The sequence below is a fragment of the Ruditapes philippinarum genome, unplaced genomic scaffold (assembly GCF_026571515.1).
Source record: "Ruditapes philippinarum isolate M1 unplaced genomic scaffold, ASM2657151v2 ctg1133_1_1_1_1, whole genome shotgun sequence".
Classification (NCBI taxonomy): Eukaryota; Metazoa; Mollusca; class Bivalvia; order Venerida; family Veneridae; genus Ruditapes; species Ruditapes philippinarum.
Genome location: NW_026855123.1, coordinates 278,444 through 292,255, shown reverse-complemented (window position 1 = coordinate 292,255; position 13,812 = coordinate 278,444). Strand labels below are relative to the sequence as shown.

General features: G+C 29.3%; 1 protein-coding gene across 1 annotated transcript in view; it reads left to right on the top strand.

The window, feature by feature from the left end:
* The window catches only part of LOC132742165 (myosin-6-like), a 159,160-nt gene that overhangs the window by 46,794 nt on the left and 98,554 nt on the right, over window positions 1-13,812 (top strand). The window lies entirely within an intron of this gene.

Here is a 13,812-nt window from a genome sequence, read left to right as displayed (position 1 = left end):
CCAGGACATGCCATTTTAATTATTATATTCTCATTTTGTATTTACATGATGCATAGATTTTATTGATAAGATATTTCTATTTCCATGTAATATGAGATAAATAATATTTCACATTGACTGCATGCTTGTACATTTTTGTAAATATGTTCTTTATTCATTCTTTAAGTAGATTTGTTAGTTTATTGTTTTATACTTTATAGTTTCATCCATATATTATATTGACATGAACATTTTTGATAAGATAATATGCTATTTCTTTGAGGTATCTTAATGATACAGTTTAAGTTCAAGTTTTATCTTGGAAAAAATTTATTGCTTTTTGCAATAAATTTTTTCTTTTTCCAAAACCGGTGTATTGTTGTAAAGTTGGATTCCACTTACAACAGCTTACATAAATATTACATAATATTATATGATATTACACAAGAAGTAAATCATATATAATCATCATATATATTTTTCAAGAAATATCAAGGGTTTAAACTTCAACTTAGATTTAAGTTTATTTTAAAGTTTAACCATAATGAACATGTATTGTTTAATAGACATTTCATTCTTATCATTCATTAGTTTAATGTTGATTATAGTTTGTAGAACTTATTGATACACTCTTTAACAGTAACTTAGCATGGCCTAAGACTCTTTACATACAATATATAGAGAATGGTTCTACTTTCAATTACTCTGAAACTTAAACGTAGTGAGGTACAAGTTACTGATTTAGCATTTATATATGTTTGTAAATATGTTTAGTTTCTTAGTAGTATTTTGATTCTTTTAATTACTTTGTAATACTTAGTCATTATTATCATCTTTTGTAGAAAATGTTAATATTGTTTCATGTTAAAATTTTCCATGAATCATATTCTATTTTTAGAACAGTTATGTAAAGAACTGATAAGCCTAGTGCAGTTGTAAAGTAAATTCTGATTGGCTGTAATTTGTCCAATCAGATAAGTTGTTACATACAGTGCCACCTGTAGGTAGATGCTAGCTCCCTCTGGGATTCAGAAGTCCATTTATACAAGCATCTCAGGCAATTTTGTCATTCTGCTGCTAATTTTTGGAAAAGTAAGATCTCTAAAAGCTCTCTAAGGTTAATTAATTAATTATTTAATTTATTTTAGGCACTTTGGCATTTAAATGAACCTTAGAGATTAACTAAATTCACTAAAACATTTTTGATAAATTTGTAAGTAATTTAAGTAATTATTTTCACAGAATTAATTAAGATTAATTAATATCTTTTCTTTGTTTTAAGTAGCAGCCATCTTGAATTATTAGATCTTTATTTTTGGTTCATATAGATTAAAACAGGGCTTGCTACTATTCAGATTTATTAGTTTAAAAGCACAGAATCATTAAGGTTATTTTCATATTTTCATTTAGAACAGTTAAAACAACTTTTAATTGGTTTAATCTTTTATTCAACTAGTTTATTTTGATTATTTCATTTTTGGTTAATTAAAAACAGTTTATATTAAAGTACATTTTGTCAACTTGTATAGTTTTAAGTAACTTTTAGTGTAAATAAAAACTTAGTTCATTAAAAATTTGGTTGATTTAAATTTATTCCAATTTGTGTTTTATTTCCCTTTGCATTCAAAGGGTGGTGTCATCCTGACGATTAGATTTTTCCCTATTAAAGAGTACTCCTGAGCAAACTAAGAACATTAGGTAATAAGTAACAAATTCTATTAATAGAAATCAAAAAGGTTTTAATTTTCAACACCACAACAATGGTGCCAAGTGGGATAGAGGCCTGCTTCTATTTTTAGAAACACTTATTAACATAATTTTTTTTACCACCACAACAATTTAAATCAAATAATAATATTAGTACGATTGTTTAAATGTTTAACACGGTTATTAAATCGTCATTTAAATGGTTAGCGTTTTTGTTGACCGTCACCTAGAAAAAAGATCGAAAATTTTTTTTGTTTGATATTGATCATTAAAATTTAACATAGACGTCTGGCTCCATGGAAATGATTGGTCATACATTTTAAACCAAAAATAAAAGTTGAATTTTGAACCCACTAGAATTCTAGATATCTTTTTTAACCCCTAATAACAAATGTAAATACCTATATTCCAAATACTTATAATTGTTTTATGTCATAAGAAATCTTGCTCTCGGATGTTTTTTCACATGCCCATATAGGATTTTTGTTTTGAAGATTTTTATAGAATTTTGATCTATTTCTATATCAATTACTGTGTGAAAAATTTCACACCCATTTTTAATCAGAATAATCTTTTTTTTATTTTGCACTTTAAAAGCCTATTATAAAAGATAGGATGAGAACCACACTAAATTTTGTTTTTAAATTTAATTCAGAGTTTATATCTTTATAACCTTTTTCAATTTTTTTTTTACTGTTTTAAGTGCCCCAGTTGATTTATGCAAGATTTTTTCAAATTTTATAGGCAAGAGCTACTTTACGTTGCAAGATATAATATTTAGTTACATGATAAATTGAGTGACCCACTTGGCAGTTGGCATTATTCCTGTAGGGAACTTTAGCCAGACTCTGTAATTGATATTTTATTTTATTGATATATAATTTCAAAATAAAATTGTCAGGTTTATTGAAAGGTCTCAGTTAACATAAGTAATAAAAGAAAATATTTTTTGGGTTGGCGAACTGGCAGAAAATCAAATGTTAATTACAAATGTGATATTTTAATGGCATTATACATGTTTAAAATATACTGATATACATGTACTGTCTGTAAATCAGGTATGTATTGCAGTTTATTTATACACGCCACCAGTTGTCCATATGGGCGAGTCTTCCAGAACAGTATTAAACATTTGAGCTGCGTCATGACAAAACCAACATAATGGGTTTGCGACCAGCATGGATCCAGACCAGCCTGCGCATCGGCACAGTCTGATCAGGATCCATGCTGTTCGCTTTCAAACTCTATAACAAGTAGAGAAACTGATAGCGAACAGCATGGATCCTGATCAGACTGCGCGGATGCACAGGCTGGTCTGGATCCATGCTGGTAGCAAACCCATTATTTTGGTTTTGTCGTGACGCGGCTCATTTTAGATTTTGGAGGATAGTGCAAAGTACAGATTCAGAAACTTCTCCTTCTTCTAAATTAAGCCTGTTTGAGCATTCATACAGGGGACTCTGATTAAAGTCTCATCAGAAAGACTGTTTTATTACTTTAAGCTTGCCAGGCCCGGGAATCAAACACACAATGTCTAGATAACAGGTCTCTTGCTCTAAATGATTGAGCTATGCGTAATTCAAAAATATCTTTGACCTTAAAACCCATACTGTATGTATAATGCTAAACATTTTGAATGAACTGGTTACAATAATATATTATTGAAGATAAATTCATGTTTATGTTATTTTAGATTTTAAATTTAATCAAATTGTTGTTGTAAAATCATTGTCGGATACCCATGGCCAAACCAATTTAACATTAATTTTATAATTTAACATTTGATTACTTGTTAATCAACCATGGGTATCTGATGATGTTGTTAAATATAATGTGGTTTTATGAGAAATATAATCATGTTATTTCACTTTCAAAAATATACAATTCTACATTAACTTTGCGCGATTCCTCACTTTTTCACAGAGGGTATCACTGCTCTAAAAGGATTAAAATGTCTAACAGATTAATCAAACCAGATTAATGGGTGTCTTACGGAGAATTTCTAAAACGGGCAATCATAATGGGTATTTTAGGAGGCTCGCCATTAAGATTTTTCTAATGTTCATTGTGAACGTTATCTGATGTTATCAGTGAGTTATCGATGTTGAATGGATCATCTTACTGAATATTTAATTGTTCATCTTTCTTAAAAAATCCTGAAACCCTGTCTTGATGTTTTCATTTTCGATGATAAATGAGATGTTTTTATACATAATAATGTGCGTTATATTAATGTACCTGGTCTGATGGTTTAACGTCTTTGACTTGAAAGTCATTGACATCAACTCGTTTGCCTTTCTCGCAGCTTATTGTAAGTCTCTTGAATTGTTCATTCTTCGCTTAGACCCTGTCCGAATAATATCATCTTGATGATAAAAAAGTAATTTATGTTGAAAAGTCAGTGTTATATGAATTATATTATTATTAATTTAATATATTATTATATTTATGATTAAATTTATGAAAATGAAGTTTTTCTATGCATTGTAAATTGGTCAGGTGACTCTATTATATTGGTGCCATAGGCTACATAATAAATGCTGTTACTCGCACAGGTTGTTTACCCTGGTTTAAAATTTTTCCTTCGCCAAATAATTGTGATTTCTGATTTTATACAAAACTTTAAAAAAAAAAAAAAAATATAACATGGACAAGAAATCCATACACCAAATTACAATATCTCTTTACATTTTAATAAAATTTTAGAAATTTTAATGCTTAAAACAGAGAAAGATGAGGCGAGCTATTATTGCAAACTATTAGGAAGAAATTCCTGGACATTTATCATGTTAATTTTGTCTTAATAAAGAATTTAAAATAATTTTGACCAAAAAACAAATTGATTAGGAATATTTTGCATCTAAAAAAAAAAATTACTAGTAGCTAAATTCCTTTAGGTTAAAAAAAGAAAACTTATTATAAACTTATTTAAAATAAATTTTAAAAATGTAAGATAAATTAATAATACTGAAATTATTTATATTAATTTATTCACTGTAATGCATTTTGACCAAGGAAATGCTATGTTACACATTGTACCGGTACTATTGAATAAAAATAGCAGACGGTCCACTAATCTTGTATCATGATCCCTCAGATAACCATCTATTCTGCCATAAACTTTGCAAATATTTTTAAGCCATTACCTTTTCTCAATCAAATTATATCAAAACTGACAATAAAAAAATATTCTGAAATTAAACGTACATTCATTAAAACGTGGTTTTTCTACCTTTATTATACACAAAGGTGTCCGTTAATTACATGTATTGTGTAAGATCGTATAGGGGCGGAAGGTTAAACTGTTCAGTATTAGCCCGATAAAACGATCGCAATTTTTGATAAAAAAGGTTGCCTTTTGAAAAACACCGTACAAGTTCTTTTTACCGCCACATCTGTTCTCGGCTTACAAAAAATTATTATCGCGTCTGTACGATAATGTAAAGATACATAATTCCTTATAAGTTTTAAATAGACTGGTATTGTGATAGTTGTAAATTTGTTTAAATAAACCCGACGTAGTATCATGAATCGGTAATTTAAAATTCGTCAATTTATTTAATTCTGAAGGACCCCAAGTACTGCTATACAATATGCAAGCTTTGCTTCAATGTTAAACTCCACTAACTTACATAGAGCGAATAAAAGCCACGGTTTAATTTTCCGCTCAATGTACGTTTAACACGACTTTTTATAATATGACATGGAATTTTAAAGAAAACTTTACGTCTCTCTGAAGGCAATAGGAAAAAAAAGAAGAAAAAAAAACAGTCTGGTTTTAATATAAGCATTATATAACTTATATAATATAATGCAGGAGTGTGCATTTAGTGTACGGAATTACAGTGTTTCCATGGAGATGTGATTCTATTTGAAATACAAGTGATTTGGAATTATTTCTGAAAGAAATTTCATGATTATGTGAAAATAATATATGAAACAAATATTAATTTTACAAATTCTTTTGAAAGAAAAAAAAAGTTTAACAAATAAAAATAATTACAATTTTTTTTCCAATAAACAATGAATGTTCTTAAATTTAATTTAGATAATCATGTTAAATTTTGTATTTTATTTGAGATATACTCTGGCTTGGTTATAATAGATGAATAATTTACTGGATTATTTCTAAAGCTACTATTGTATGGGTATCATAATAGCAACAATAAATGTAAACAATGAAATATGCAGCTCTATATACATGATTATGTCTATTTAATTTCAAAACAAAAAAAATATTATTCTTAATAAAGAAGTTTTCAAAATTAACTAATTCATTACTATGCTTTTGAAACAAATATATTATAATTGTTTTCTATCTCTTCAAAAAATGTTGAAATCTACAAGGTGTCACTTGCATATGTACATGTACATGTAAATGGATTTTGCACAGGCTAATTCTGAGGAACTTACTGCTTAAACCTGCTAAATTTCATAAATGAACTCCTCCAGCTTCCATTTTTGGAACAGTCCATTATCAATTTTGGGGATATTCAGGTCAAAATGAAAATTTAAAGTTGGTCAGCTAACAGAGCCTGGTCAGACTGCATGGATGTGTAGGCTGCATGGCCCATATAAGGTACCTGACAAACTTCTTATATGCCCTTCGTTACCTTCTTATATCTATAATAAACATTATTAAATATATAGGGGGTAGGGTAGGGTGTGTGTGTGGGGGGGGGGGTAGACGTCTTGCACCTGTGGGCTGGCCAGTGGCTCTAAAGTGGTGGCAACGGCTAAAACACTTTCGAAACCTGCATGAGCAGGGTAGAATAATTATCGTCAGTTTTAATTTGCATAGTTATTTCATCAGAAATTCTTCTCAAATGCTGCATCTTGAAGAGCTAAACTTTGTAAAATTTATGAAATTTACAAAAGATATATATTTAACCAATGTTAAAGCATTTGAGCTCAATTTTGCATATTTTGTATTTTGGTAAGATTAAAACACAGAGAAGTGGAGTTTCTTAAAGCAAAACTTAAAACCTTTAAAATTTTAAAAGATATATACTGTATTTAACTAAGGTCCAAGCAGCTGAACTCAATTTTGCATATTTTGTGCTTAAATTATCTTTGGTATAAGTAGAGATGAAGGAAAACTAGTCTTAAAAAACTTAAATTATACAAGATACATATTTAACCAATGTCCGAGCCCCTGATGTCAATTTTGCCTATTTTATGCTTTAATTACCTTAGGTAAACATAGGGAAATGGATTTTCTTAAAGGAATCATTGCTTAGACTGTAACAAGTACATGATTTTAGTTGCTTGTTAAATTAACTATTTAACTTTCTTATTGATTAATATAATTCAAACATCTATATATAATTTTGGTCTCAATTAAAAATGAAAACTTCATACATTGATACTTCTGTACATAAAACCATAAATTATTTATACAAACTAAGTCTTGGTTTTGATAGATATTAAGTATAATTTAATTTATGGTGATTATAAATGCTATATATGTAAATGGTCATAAGGAATTATAAATTTACGGAAAAAAAAAATCTTCATTCAACTTTACTGGAATAGAAAGAAGGCCTTAAAATTACCCTTCTGTGCAGTCTGACCAGGTTCTATACAGTTGTTATCTCTATTTTTGTATTTTGTTATTGAAATCCCTTAATTTTTGAATGGGACTGTTCAATATTCAAAGCCAGGCAAGTCTTTTATACAAATTTAGAGGGTTTAAAGGGACTTCACTGAAGTTTTTTGACATTACTTGACTAAAAAATATTTTTTTGAGATTAATGTTTGGTTTTATTGAGGTCAATACTAATAACTTGTGTGCAAAATATCTGATCATTGGCTCACACAGTTTTACCAGAATGATTATTCTAAATGTGAAAAATTACCCAAAATTGAAAAAAAAAAAAGAACGCTTTTCACTCAAATCTGACAAAGAATAGACCAAAAATACGATTTTCAATTATTTCTGAGTATATTTGTAAATTATCTTTTGCATATCTTTTGCATATCTGTCTGCTGCAGTTGATCTATGTGGAAATTCAAATATATATTTTTAGGCTTTAATTTGGACCTCAGTGGAGTGCCTTTAAAGGTTAAAAATCCTAATTATCTTTTACATATCCTTCTGTTAGAAGTGCCTCAGTTGACCAGTATGGAAGAAATTTAAATTTATATTTTTAGACTTTAATTTTGACTTCAGTGGATCAAGTTCCTTTAAAGGAAAACAAATCGTCTCCTATACTTGACCAGAGCGCCACACTGTCAGTTTAAATTATTGTCTACAATATAAAAGTTTAATCTTAAACATCTAAGTTTCTTTTGTGACAGTTAAAACCTTGTTTAAACGTTGGCATAACAGTTTTTAAAAAGATACTTTTGAAAAGTATAAATTTGTTTGTAGAAAAGATACAAGAGTGTTTCAAGAGCAAACAAACTCAAAGATTTTAAGTCTGCCTCTACTTTACATGTTTTTATTTTGATATTTGATTTTATATAGCAACTTTCTGCAATAAGATTATGGCAAATTGTTTGGACAATTTGTACTTTTCTTATAAGCTGCTCAAATATAAATGTCAAAATTTCGCGGTAGTTCAGGGTATATTAATTTAGGGTAACAATTAAGGTAAATGTTCATCCATAGTTCAGGCATTTTGAGCAAAAGTTCAGGACACAAAATATAATTGTATAACAGTAACAGTTTAGGCATATTGGGCAAAGTTCAGGTCAAAAAAAGTTGAACACAAGACACTTAGTTCAGGACACAAAATACAACAAATTGTAGGTCAGACATATTAGGTAAAAGTTCAGGACATGAAATATGAATAAATACCAGATACATGTACATGTATACTATAGTTCAGGCATATTGGTTAAAAACTGAGGACTTAAAAAACAAAGAAATACCAGTACATGTTGTAGTTCAGACATATTGGTTAAGAGTTCAGGATATAAATTACTATCAAAATAATTTTTAAGTTCAGGCATAATTCAGAGTAGAAGTTCAAGAAATTACACACAAATACATTTAAATTCAAATAGTAGTTCAGACATATTAGGTTAGAGTTCAGGACATAAAATACAAACAAATACCATATGGCATATACCATATGTCAGGCATATTTGTTATATTTTTAGGGCATTTAATACAAATAAATACCAATTGTAGTACAGACATTCAGGGTTAGAGTTCAGGGCACAAACTACAAACAGATACCAATTATATATACCATAGTTCAGGCATATTTGTTATATGTTTAGGGCATTTGATACATATAAATACCATTTGTAGTTCAGCCATTCAGGCATAAAGTTCAGGTCAGAAATTACAAGCAAATTTTAAAGTTACAATTTAAGCAATATATATTAGTGGGCAAGAGTTCAGGTTGTACAATAAGTAGTATTTAAGAATCTAGATCTTGTCACAATTATATAATACGAGTGAAGAAACTCTTCAAATCTTTAAAAAATTAACTTTTAATGACACTTATAATAATAACTTTTATAATATAAGAAATTTTCTCCTAGATATAAGTGCCAATATTTATCTTTCGACCTGGGATCATTATAATATTTATAGACTAATTATTATGGCCATGATTTTATTCTCTGGCTTGAAATACGAACCACCGATAATATTTAGATTATATTTACACTGAATTCAATTAAGTTTTTAATGCATGCAATTAAATGAGATAAGGGTATTTTGCTATGTTTATACATGTACATAGTTTTTCAATAAGCCGTCAGTCAAGATTGAATTGGGTTCGTTTAAAGTCAGTTACTCAATACTGATATGGGGATTTCTATACAGGGAAAAAACGAAAAGAGTCGTATATTTATGTTAAGGGTAAGAGATTGAAAAATGAAAAATTCGGGTCTAATGAAAAATGTTTATCATCTAAGTTGTGGCTTGGTTTTTCGGGGATATGTTGTGACTAGATCTGAGGGCTGGGTGGTTTTTTGGGGGCATTATATGATGTAGATGTTAGAGTGGTGTGTTTTGGGGGCACTGTGGTGTTGATGTGCCGATCTGTCCTGGCCTAGTGGTTAACATGTCATACTTAAGTATCTAAGGATTGCTGGCCCGCGTGGTTTCAAACCCTATCTTGGGCAAGCTGTTGTTTCAGTGAGCAAGAAACTTTACACTCATTATTTAGTACTGGTAGGTTCCAGGAATGGATTTGAGAGAGTTTCAATGAGCTTATAGCTTCTTACACTATCAAACTTAAATTAATTAGCATAAACTTAACTAAACTAATTCAGAATGTATATATGTCATGGTAGAACTTTTCACTATGTAGGGGAAAAGATGTGTAAGCAGATAGATAGCTCAGTCGGTACTGAAAAGTATTCTGACAGTCCCAGGTTCAAGTCCTGGACAGAGCTCAGTCAGTACTGAACGGTATTCCAACTGCACATTTTTCTCGCCCTGAGAAATGGTATGTTTTTTCCGATCATGTAAGAAATGCTTTGGAGGATAAACTGTTCTTCATTATGCACAAACTGAAATTGCACCAGTTCACCTCAAGTTGTAAAGATTATATCCTTTTTGTGGAGATGACATTATATCAAGTCTTCAACACAAAGAGAAATTATATGTTTTTACAAAATCATACAGATATTCTTGACAGATGTAAATCCCTTGTTGAATAATCAACTCGTCAAAACCGACCGATTTATTTTGTAAATGACATTTTGGTGGTTTAACTGGCATTAAACTGGTATTAAATGTTTATATCAGTATTTACTCGATGATCCACTTCTGTCAGATATCCCGTGTTCATCTTGTGTTCATCTCGTAACGAACGCAAACAGTAAAGCCCCTGTTTTGACAATCTTGTATATTTGGTTATGTTTTGTTTTTACCCCTGCAAAGTCTATAGATATGAATTGACAGTGTAAGTATACTGTTGCAATGTTTTGAACAGAACTGTTATATTTTAATTTTACCCTGCAATGTCTATAGAAAAGATGTTATAACCAGAGTTTACCCCAACTGGTATCTTAAACTATCTGCCTGCTAGTGGCAACTGGATCTACTCAGATGATCATTCTGTGCCATCTAAAACATGGTCTGCACTATTTGCTGCTAAAAAAAAAATATTTGAGAATTGTCCAAATAGATGATGAATGCGGTTTCGTCCAGATTGAAAGATAGAAAAGTTCATTTAAGATATTAAAAAGGTTGTTGGGGTTAAGTTCTGAATTTTGACTGGATATAGTTAACCTAAACCAACAAGTTTGATACATGATTATGAAGATTATAATATAATCATTCAGGGTAAAAGGAAAAGACATAAGGTTTATTTTGCACTCATTATGAAGATTATAATACAATTATTCAGGGTAAAAGGAAAAGACATAAGGTCCATTTTATACTCATTATGAAAATTATAATCTAATTATTCAGGGTAAAAGGAAAAGACATAAGGTCCATTTTGTACTCATTATGAAGATTATAATCTAATTATTCAGGGTAAAAGGAAAAGACATAGGGTCCATTTTATACTCATTATGAAGATTATAATTTAATTAGAATAATTCAGGGTAAAAGGAAAAGACATCAGGTCTATTTTGTACTCATTATGAAGATTATAATTTAATTATTCAGGATAAAAGGAAAAGACATAAGGTCCATTTAAATGTACTCTGACATTATGAAAATTATAATCTTATTTATGATTCAGGGTAAAAGGAAAAGACATAAGGTCTATTTTGTACTCATTATGAAGATTTTAATCTAATTATTCAGGGTAAAAGGAAAAGACATAAGGTGCATTTTGTACTCATTATGAAGATTGTAATCTAACAGGAAAAGACATAAGGTCCATTTTGTACTCATTATGAAGATTATAATCTAATTATTCAGTGTAAAAGGAAAAGACATAAGGTCCATTTTGTACTCATTATGAATATAATAATCTAATTATTCAGGATAAAATGAAAAGACATAAGGTCCATTTAAATGTACTCTGACATTATGAAAATTATAATCTAATTTATGATTCAGGGTAAAAGGAAAAGACATAAGGTCTATTTTGTACTCATTATGAAGATTTTAATCTAATTATTCAGGGTAAAAGGAAAAGACATAAGGTGCATTTTGTACTCATTATGAAGATTGTAATCTAACAGGAAAAGACATAAGGTCCATTTTGTACTCATTATGACGATTTTAATCTTATTATTCAGGGTAAAAGGAAAAGACATAAGGTCCATTTTGTACTCATTATGAAGATTATAATCTAATTATTCAGGGTAAAAGGAAAAGACATAAGGTCTATTTTGTACTCATTATGAAGATTATAATCTAATTATTCAGGGTAAAAGGAAAAGACATAAGGTGCATTTTGTACTCATTATGAAGATTATAATCTAATTATTCAGGGTAAAAGGAAAAGACATAAGGTCCATTTTGTTCTCATTATGAAGATTATAATCTAATTATTCAGGGTAAAAGGAAAAGACATAAGGTCCATTTTGTAGGATTGAAAATACATAAAAGGAAATCTAAAAAAGTTAAAAAGGTATATGACATGGTAAAATGCACACAAATATATAATAATAGTTTTAGAACTGTGGTAAAATTGTGGTAAAAACATGTGGTAAATTATGTATTGTGTTGTATATGGTTTAGAAACTGTGGTAAATAGTTAGTGTAAAAAGTATATACAAAATTGTGATAGTCCTTTTCCTAGTCCTTTTCCCTGACCTTTTCCCTGACCTTCATATGTTGGTATTTTTTTATTTTTTTTTTTTTGGGGGGGGGGGGAACATTTACTGTGACCAAACATACATGGCTGATAATTGTTGCGCCTGTAAGTTCCCTGTATGGTAAATTTGAAAATACCATGATCTTTGATCTATTTGATTGTGTATCTATGTACATGTATGTAAGCCCAAAGCTTGTTGAGTACCGCCTCATCTATAATTCACACTGTGTATAAGACAGGCTCTAAATTTTACTGTAATACATTAGTTTTGCTTTTATAGCTAGACAATGCCTTGATGATAATTCAGAAAATGTTTTACTTTATTGTCTCTCAATTAAAATAAATAGAATAATTTACAAAAGAGAATTTGATGCACCTTCTAAAAAAATTGGGAGAATATTGCATTGCATTAATTTTGTAGGTCAGTTTATATTAGCACTAAGCTTGTACAATCAAACAGCCCTCAAAATCTTGTAGGGAGGTTGGTGATAAATTGGCACTAGTCACCTTGACCTAAATTTTTTTTTTAAAAGTTGTCCAATCAGTGATTAGAATTTTGAGGTAATTAGGTCAAAGGTCAAGGTCAGAGTTACCTTTGCCACAAAAAGCTGACCAATGGTAGTCAGGTTTGGAAGGGTAGTTGGTAAAATGTCTTGAGTACTTTGTTTCAATGACAGTGGTTAAGAGTGGATCAATTTTTCACAAACATTCTAATAGTGTTTTTATATAGAATTTATTGCGAAGAAGACTGAAATATTTTGTAAGGACATGCAGCTAAGCATAGAGACAGTGGTTCGTTTGTTCTCACAATTTAATTAACAATCTGTTGTAAGATAAGGTGTGTGAATACTCATCTAATTTATTGACCATATAATCCCATTTGTTTATTTCTAAAACATTTGTCTGCACAAGATTGATGGAAAATCAATTAATCATGATGAATGAAGGCTTGCCAGAAATGCTGTAAATTACGTACTTTTTACGAGCTTTGAATTTAGAATTCAATTCCGTATACTTTTTTAAAGATCAATTGACAATAGGAAATTTAAAACAGAGTCTAGCTATTGATTTAATTGTTTTCTCGTGTTTTGGCCTCTTATACAGTTTAAATGTTTGTTTGTTACAATTTTACTAAATTATCTTAATCGAAAAATCTTACGACTTTTCTCTGACGTCATATAAGAAATAAATATTAAGAAGAAAAGAAAGGTGCAGATGAAAATAAGTTTTGTGCATATGGGAATATAATTTTATGCACTGAGTTTCATGCCATTTTGGTGTAATACATTTTATTTTTAAAAAATTGAATTATTTCTAAAAAATTAAAAAAGAATCAAGCCAGAGTTTATTTTGGATAAAAATTACTGTAATTATAAATTCTGCAAAAATCTGATTTAATAAAAATGTTCAAAAAGTTATCGAAGTAACACAAGTTATATTT